Consider the following 8,190-nt stretch of genomic DNA (forward strand, 5'->3'; position numbering starts at 1 on the left):
AGGGAAAGCGGCCAGGGAGTTCAGGCGTTCTAGAGCCATTATGAGCTGTGCTTTGTGATGTCACTCACCAGTGTTCAGTCAAGAGCAAGGAAGTACAGGCCTGTGTTTTCAGCTCAGTCATACTGTTTCCTCTGATCTCTGGCCAGTCTTGGTTCTGGCACAGCAGTCTCCCAGCATAGCACTTCCTACGATGACAGAAATGCTCAGTGTGTGCCTAGTCTGATATAGCAGCTAATATCACTAGAAGTGGGGACAGCTTGGGCCAGGAATATAACTCAGTTTGCAGTGTTCTTGCCTACTACACACAAAGGCCAAAGTTTGACCCCAATCACTACAAAACCAAGCCAGTTAGTCTTCTATTGCTGTCACATGACCAAAAGCAACTTGTCCTGGAAAGGGTTGTTTCACGTAGTAGATTATAGTCCATGATCGAGGGAAGTCATGACAGGAACTTGGAACTGAAGCAGAGGCCATGAAGATATACCGCTTGCTAGCTTCCTCCTCATGGCTTGCTCAGTCTGCCTTTTCTCTCTCTCTTTCTTTAAATGTTTATGGGTATTTTGCCTGCGCATATGTCTGTACACCGTGTACCTGCATAGGCCAGAAGAGGGCATTGGATCCCAGGAGACTGGAGTTATAGACATATAAGCCACCACATAGATGCTGGGAATCCAATCTGAGTCCTTCAGACAAGTAGCTAGTGTTCTTAATGGCTGAACTACCTCTCTCCACTCCTCAACCTCCTTTCTTATATAATCCAGGACCATTTGTTGAGGAATGACATTTCTCAATGTGAGCTGACCCCTCCTTTACCACTCATCAATCAGAAAATGTCCCCAGGTTTTCCTACAGGCCAACCTGATGAAAGTGTTTTCTTAGTTGACATTTCTTCTACCCAGTTGACCCTAGCTTGTTACAAGTTGAAAAACAAAACTAAGAAACAAACCAAAAAACTAGCCGACATATAATCTCAGTGCTAATGAAGGGGTATAGGAGGGTCTGAAATTCAAGGCCATCCTAGGATACATAAAAGTTACAAGGCCAGACAGGGCTACATGAGACCCAACCTCAAAACAACAAAAAGGTGGATAGTGTTGCAGAAGAACTTGCTTTTTACCTTTCAGCTTGATTTAATTTTAAGTACCCACCTAAGTCCTCTTAGATAGTGTCTATACAGAACCTTTTCAGTACTTCTGTACAGGGGAGCAGTTACTTTCTTCAGAATGAGAAAGCCCAAGTTCATTAAGGTTGAGAGGAATTTGTAGGTAAGATTTAGAAAGGGCTTTTGTTGGGGGGCACAGAGGCTCTTGTAGTCACAGAGAAGCAGTACTCATTTGTTTGTTTGTTTGATTATGATTTAAAGGGTTTTTTGTTTGTTTGTTTTGCTTTTCTCTAGTAGCAGGAATAACCCAATATCAATGGTCCCTTCGTGAAGAGAAAAAAAATCAAAACAAGCCCAACTTCTAGTATAGGAACAATCACAGCCAGGGCATAAAGCATTCAGCTGATGCTGTTTCAATTTCCAGAGGTTATTCATTCATTACATGACTATTCATTATATGGAGAATGTCCTCTTCCCCAGATCATCTAATTAATACTTAAATAAATGCTTAATTTATTTAGACTAATTAAATAGACTGAAATAGACTAAAAGAGGAATTTCAGAATTTTGAAAGTTTTTTTTTTTTTGAGACAAGGTTTATTTTGTGTGGCCCTGACTGTGCAGGAACTAGGTGAGGCTGACAGTGAACCCACAGGGATCCTCCTGCCTCTGTCTCTCAAGTGCTGGGATTAAAGGCGTATGCTGCCATGCCTGGCCCTTGGGTATGCTTTTATCTGTTTAACACTACTGAGGATTTGGCTCTTCTCTTTAAGTTGCTTTCTGGAAACTCTTGGTTAAATTCTATGAAAATATGATGCCCAAAAGAGAGCAGGTTATTAGCTTATAAAGTAATGTGGCGCCGGGCAGTGGTGGCGCATGCCTTTGATCCCAGCACTTGGGAGGCAGAGGCAGGTAGATTTCTGAGGTTCCAGGCCAGCCTGGTCTACAAAGTGAGTTCCAGGACAGCCAGGGCTACACAGAGAAACCCTGTCTCGAAAAACCAAAAAAAAAAAAAAAAGAATGTGGCTGCTAAGATAGTAGCTCTTAGAAATAATCACTTACTAATAAAAAGCCTACAAAAATTATTTTTCTACTAAATAAAATTCAGATAAATTATTTGTTCCACATTGCTAATAATTGGTAGGGCATGTTAACATGTTACTCGAGATCTATAAAAAAAAAATCATGTTTTAAGATTTTATAAAACTACTCCATGGGTATTGCCTAACCTTACATCTCAAAAGCCTATTGCTTTTAATATTTTTATGGATGCCTCTTGAAAAGGACAAAGAACATGTTATTGTACAAATTCCACATGCTTCACAAAAAAAGATTTGACCCACTCTGAGTTATATAGCTCAAATGTTTAAACTCCTTGTTTTTATTATATATTTCTCAGCCATTTAATATTTAACTGACTGCTGATTATTTAAGTTTGGATAATAATTTATTGGATGGACTAAGAAGAATCAGAATCTAATAGTCACAATGGATAGTTTTTGAATCCCTAGTTTTTACATTCTCACCCAAAATGAGTATCCTTAAGGAAGACTGGGGCTCAACATTAACTGATCTCATACATCAATTAACATCTGAAGGATGAGACTCACCAAAGAATGGAAAGCGACCTAACTTGATAGGAAAAGAATGTTGCAGAGGATTGTAAATGTTGGAAGGATATAGAGGAAGGAAACACTTGGAATGGAGGCTAGTTAACAGGAACTTGACATGAGTAGTTTAGAGATAGAAATGTGGAGGAGACAAAAGTGAAAAAAGCTGTTAGGGCCCATGAATAACCAAAGGAAGACTCCAGACTCAAATAGTATGCAAAGGTAAAGAATGCTTATTCTGCAGAAATTACCAGCATGCAGGGGTCAATCGTTCATCAAAATGGTGACCTCAGTCAAAGGCATGCAAGTCTTTTATAGGAAACTAGGGGCATTTTAGCAAAGGTTAGGTAATCTAAAACTTCATTACTGGGTGCTGGGGAAGTTATACAGGTCGATTTCTGATTGGGTGTTATGTTAGTTTCATTAAATTTGGTAAGGCCTTGAAGAAATTCTAGGAACCAAGTCAGCTCTGAGTTTATTCTCCATTTGTCAGAGCCATCCAGGATTAACAGCCCATTGTCAGCACCCTCTGAGGAGACCAGTCTGCTTCCCTGGGGAACCAAAACTTTTCCATTCCCAAGGTTTTTATTTCTTAGGGCACATCTCAAGGCTTAATGAAGTCCTGCAGCCCAGTTTCCTTGCTTTAAAAATAATAGATAGGGCTGGTGAGATGGCTCAGTGAGTAAGAGCACCCGACTGCTCTCCCGAAGGTCCGGAGTTCAAATCCCAGCAACCACATGGTGGCTCATAACCATCCGTAACAAGATCTGACGCCCTCTTCTGGAGTGTCTGAAGACAGCNTTCAAATCCCAGCAACCACATGGTGGCTCATAACCATCCGTAACAAGATCTGACGCCCTCTTCTGGAGTGTCTGAAGACAGCTACAGTGTACTTACATAATAAATAAATAAATCTTAAAAAAAAGTTAAAAATAATAGATAGACAGATAGATCTAATCTTATTGAAACATGACAGCAATACTGTATGCTGGCATCTCCATCCCTAGAAAACACTAGCAGGAAAAATTTTCATAGGAGGAAAGCCAGGAACAGCTGTGGATATTATTGATAAAAGGCAGCACCTATAAAACATCTTAATCGTAATGAACCCGTTAATCCCACTGGGCAAGAACACAGCCTCTACCACAATTAGAGTCAAATTTGAAGCAAGCTTGATTTTATTTGGTTGCACCTAAGAGCCAGCCAACAACTGCCTCCTAAATCAGGTTTAAGAGAGCAGCTAGGAATCCATTTCTTGAACCCCTTTTAAGAAGAAAAATCACAAGTAGTTGCAAAGAAGATTTCAGAAGAGAGACAATGGAGCAATAAGGCAATTCGGGGAAAACAAACACACATTGTGGTCAACATGTGATTGGGGAGGGTAAGATAGGGTCAGAGAGGGTCAAGGACAGGAAGAGTGTTCTCAAAAATAAGTCAAGGTCATGTGTTGAGGCAGGTCCAGCTCCAGGAAACTCAAAACAGCAACTCAGCTCTTACAGTAAATGGAAACTTATTCTTAATAATGTGGCATATTGGCTCCTGCTTCAAAACAGAGTCGGCAGGTTCCTCAAACCCTCTGTTTATTATTATATTCTCCTTTTAGATTAAGGAGGCAACAACATGTCTCCAAGATACTTTTGAATTAGTATGAATTTTATTATAATGATAAATTCCTAAGGTTATGAAGGTACACTTATGTTAACAAAAATTAACCTAGAGGTATACGTCTAAAACTATAAAAGCCTAATTATAAAAATTATTAACCTGTAAACTGTTAAAAATAATTAAGACATGCAAGTTAATGGTTTATTACCTTATAAATGATCAAATTCTTTAATGTGCTCAGAACTAACTTTGTAGTCATACTAAGTACAAAAAAAAGCTTTGGTCTTCTATATATGTTTTCAAGGTTAAGTCTAAAGCAAGTAACTAAAAGCAAAGTTTGTTTAAAAACAGGTATGCTTTTTTTTTGTTATGAGTTCCTTCTTTTTATTAACTCATAAACAACTACTTGTCTTCTGGTTTGTTGAAGCAGTAAGTCAGACAACACTTGCCACAGTAATGCCTGTCAAAGTGGCTATCCATGGAAACTCCAGCACCACACCCATCAGAAGGACACTCTCAACGAAACCAGCTAATTTTGCCATTTTCATCCACCTTATAGTATTTCAGCACAGCCAACTTAACTTTCTTCCTCTTATGTTTATTCTTCTTGGGAGTGGTGTAAAACTTCTTCCTTTTCTTAGCACCACCAGGAAGTCTCAACACAAGATGAAGGGTAGACTCCTTTTGAGGGTTGTAGTCAGACAAAGTACAGCCATCTTCCAGCTGCTTTCCAGCAAAGATCAACCTCTGCTGATCAGGAGGAAGTCCTTCCTTATCCTGGATCTTGGCCTTTACATTTTCTATAGTGTCTGAGGGCTCAACCTTGAGCATGATGGTTTTCCCCAACCCCTAAGGGACTTCACAAAAATCTGCATCGTGGCAGCAGTTCCACCCACGATGATGGACCAGAAAGGATGGATCAGAAAGGAAGAGTCGAGCATGGCCGGCAGGGTCTCCTGGCCGAAGGACCCCCAGGTACACTTTATAAATGTTGCCTGGTCGGGCTAGAGAGATGGCTCAGTGATTAAGAGCACCAGCCGCTCTCCTGAAGGTCCTGAATTCAAATCCCAGCAGCCACATGGTGGCTCACAACCATCCATAATGAGATCTGATGCCCTCTTCTGGTGCATCTGAAGACAGCTACAGTGTACTTAGATATAATAATAAATAAATCTAAAAAAAAAAAATGTTGCCTGGTCACATTATGCATCCATCCAACATGCTAGCAACATTAGCAAAATACCTTGTATTACTTCATTTTTAAATTTATATTTTTGTAACATAACAAATGTAAGAAAACATAACGTGAACAGACTTGGGATGGATTTAAAAGAGTGGAAGTAAATTAAAATCAAGAAAGTTTTTAAGAATATTTTTTTGGATTTTATGACAAAAAAATGCAAACATAATTTTATGTTTCTTAAATTTCCTTAGCAGTCAAAGGGAATTAAACGAAAAAGACAATCAATACGGATTAGATTTATTTTAAAGCCTTAGCTAAAATTATTTTTGGTACAACTTGAGAATCTGCTACAGCAAACTGCCTACAAAATGTAGTAAAAACTAAAACCTAAGAAGTTCTTCTTCCAGGACAGTCATGCTTTGGTATTGCTCACAACTGTATTTCCTTTACAGTATCAGCTGAAGTGGTACATTCATGCTTGCATGAAAAAAAATCCAATTATTTTGTACTTCAGGATTTTCTATGATTATTTCTTAGGCACTTCTAAATAGCCTGTTACCTAGTTTTTAAAAAAAATGTCTTCTTGTCTTACTTAGGGTTTTACTGCTGTGAACAGACACCATGACCCTTTTTTTAAACCTTTTTTATATTTTCTTTACTTACATTTCAAATGTTATCCCAAAAGTTCTCTATACCCTCCCCCTGCCCTGCTTCCCTACCCACCCATTCCCACTACTTGGCCCTGGTGTTCCCCTGTACTGGGGCATATAAAGTTTGCAAGACCAAGGGGCCTCTCTTCCCAATGATGGCCGACTAGGCCATCTTCTGCTACATATGCAGCTAGAGACATGAGCTCTGGGGGTACTGGTTAGTTCATATTGTTGTTCCACCTATAGGGTTGCAGACCCCTTCAGCTCCATGGGTACTTTCTCTAGCTCCTCCATTGGGGGCCCTGTGTTCCTTCCAATAGCTGACTGTGAGCATCCACTTCTGTATTTGCCATGCACTGGCATAGCCTCACGAGAGACAGCTATATCAGGGTCCTTTCAGCAAAATCTTGCTGGCATACACAATAGTGTTTGGGTTTGGTGGCTGATTATGGAATGGATCCCCGGGTGGGGTAGTCTCAGGATAGTCCATCCTTTCGTCTTAGCTCCAAACTTTGTCTGTGTAACTCCTTTCACGGGTATTTTGTTCCCTATTCTTTTTTTTTTTTTAAAGATTTATTTATTGTTATATGAAGTACACTGTAGCTGTCTTCAGACACACCAGAAGAGGGTCTCAGGTCTCATTACAGATGTTTGTGAGCCACCATGTGGTTGCTGGGATTTGAACTCAGGATCTCTGGAAGAGCAGTTGGTGCTCTTAACCGCTGAGCCATCTCGCCAGCCCCTGTTTCCCTATTCTAAAGAGGAATTAAGTATCCACACATTGGTCGTCCTTCTTGATTTTCTTGTATGTGTGTGTGTGTGTGTTTAAAAATATTTATTTAATTATTTTATGTATACTGAATACACCATTGCTCTCTTCAGACACCCAAAGGAACTTTTTTTTTTTTTTTTCGAGACAGGGTTTCTCTGTGTAGCCCTAGCTGTCCTGGAACTCACTCTGTAGACCAGGCTGGCCTCAAACTCGGAAATCCACCTGCCTCTGCCTCCCAAGTGCTGGGATTAAAGGCGTGTGCCACCACGCCCGGCCAAAGCAACTCTTATAAGGACAACGTTTAATTGGGATTGGTTTACAGGTTCAGAGATTCAGTCCATTATCATCAAGGTGGGAGCATGGCAGTGTCTAGGCAGATATGGGGCTGGAGGAGCTGAGAGTTCCACCTCTTATTCTGAAGGCTGTTGGAGAAGACTGACTTCCAGGCCGTCAGAATGAGGTTCTTAAAGCCCATGCCCACCCTGACTTATTTTTCTAAATTCTTGTCCGCATGTGGTAGGATTGCATTTTCTTTGTCTGGCTAACCTCCGATTCAGGTTTAAAATTCAACATCCCCTTTACATTGTAACACTTTGGTTTCCATATCATTTTCGTACAACTTTTCATTCAATCTGTGTTATTCTGTCTCATTTCAGTCTCCCTACCAAGATCCATTAGCAGGATACCAGAAAGTAGTGACATCTCATTTAATATATTCCACCTAGAGGCTGACCAATCACATACATATACATGGTAAACATATGGCATCTTTTATTTATTTATTTATTTATTTATTTATTTATTTATTTATTTAATTTATTTATTTTAGTTTTTCCAAAGCAGGCTTCTCTGAGAAGCCCTGGCTGCAGAGAAAGCTGGTCTCAGACTTTGAGATCTACCTTTGCCTCCTGAGTGCTGGGACTAAAGGCATGTGCTGGCACCACCACCTGGCATGGAGGGATGTCTCAGCCTTTAAAAGCTAGGCTCATAGCCCCAAATACTTGGCATTTTAAATTTTAGATAACTTTCTCAGAGCTATGATTTTTTTTTCTAGATTAAATCAGCTTTGGATTTATTTGAAGCAGGGTCATTATATAGCCTGGACCTGGCCTGCTATGTAGACTAGGCTAGACTTGAACATACAGAGATCTGCTTGCTTCTGTTTCCCAAGTGCTGGGATTGATGGAAAGTGCTGCCATGACTGGCTCAGACTAAAAATCTCAGTTTCTCTCTCTCTCTCTCTCTCTCTCTCTCTCTCTCTCTCTCTC

The 8,190-nt window shown here is 40.0% G+C and overlaps 1 pseudogene; it reads right to left on the minus strand.

The window, feature by feature from the left end:
• Nucleotides 1–4,719: 4,719 nt before the first annotated feature.
• LOC110322948 lies at nucleotides 4,720–5,192 on the minus strand (annotated as a pseudogene).
• Between the last annotated feature and the right edge of the window lie 2,998 nt (nucleotides 5,193–8,190).

The sequence above is a fragment of the Mus pahari genome, chromosome 6 (genome assembly GCF_900095145.1).
Source record: "Mus pahari chromosome 6, PAHARI_EIJ_v1.1, whole genome shotgun sequence".
Classification (NCBI taxonomy): domain Eukaryota; kingdom Metazoa; phylum Chordata; class Mammalia; order Rodentia; family Muridae; genus Mus; species Mus pahari.